Source organism: Calidris pugnax, unplaced genomic scaffold (assembly GCF_001431845.1).
Source record: "Calidris pugnax isolate Ruff unplaced genomic scaffold, ASM143184v1 scaffold717, whole genome shotgun sequence".
NCBI classification, from domain to species: domain Eukaryota; kingdom Metazoa; phylum Chordata; class Aves; order Charadriiformes; family Scolopacidae; genus Calidris; species Calidris pugnax.
In genome coordinates, this window is record NW_015091469.1 from 4,813 (window position 1) to 5,287 (window position 475).

Genomic DNA, 475 nt, shown 5'->3' on the forward strand with positions numbered 1-475 from the left:
GGGGGGGAAACCCCTAAAAACACCCCCATTTGGGGTTTGGCCCCCCCCTACCCCCCATAGTTGTTGCAGTCACACCATGACTGGGGGTGTTGCAGGGTGTGTGGTGGTCACTCCATCAGCACCATGAGCATCCCGGGGTGGGCTGCAGCCCCCTCCTAAGGGGGGGGGGCAGCTTTTCTTGGGGTACATGGGGGGGAAACCCCTAAAAACACCCCCATTTGGGGTTTGGCCCCCCCCAACCCCCCATAGTTGTTGCAGTCACACCATGACTGGGGGTGTTGCAGGGTGTGTGGTGGTCACCCCCTCAGCACCATGAGCATCCCAGGGTGGGCTGCAGCCCCCTCCCAAGGGGGGGGGCAGCTTTTTTTGGGGTGCAGGGGGGGGGGAAACCCCTGAAAACACCCCCATTTGGGGTTTGGGCCCCCCCTCCCCCCCCCATGGGTGTTGCAGTCACACCATGACTGGGTGATGGGGG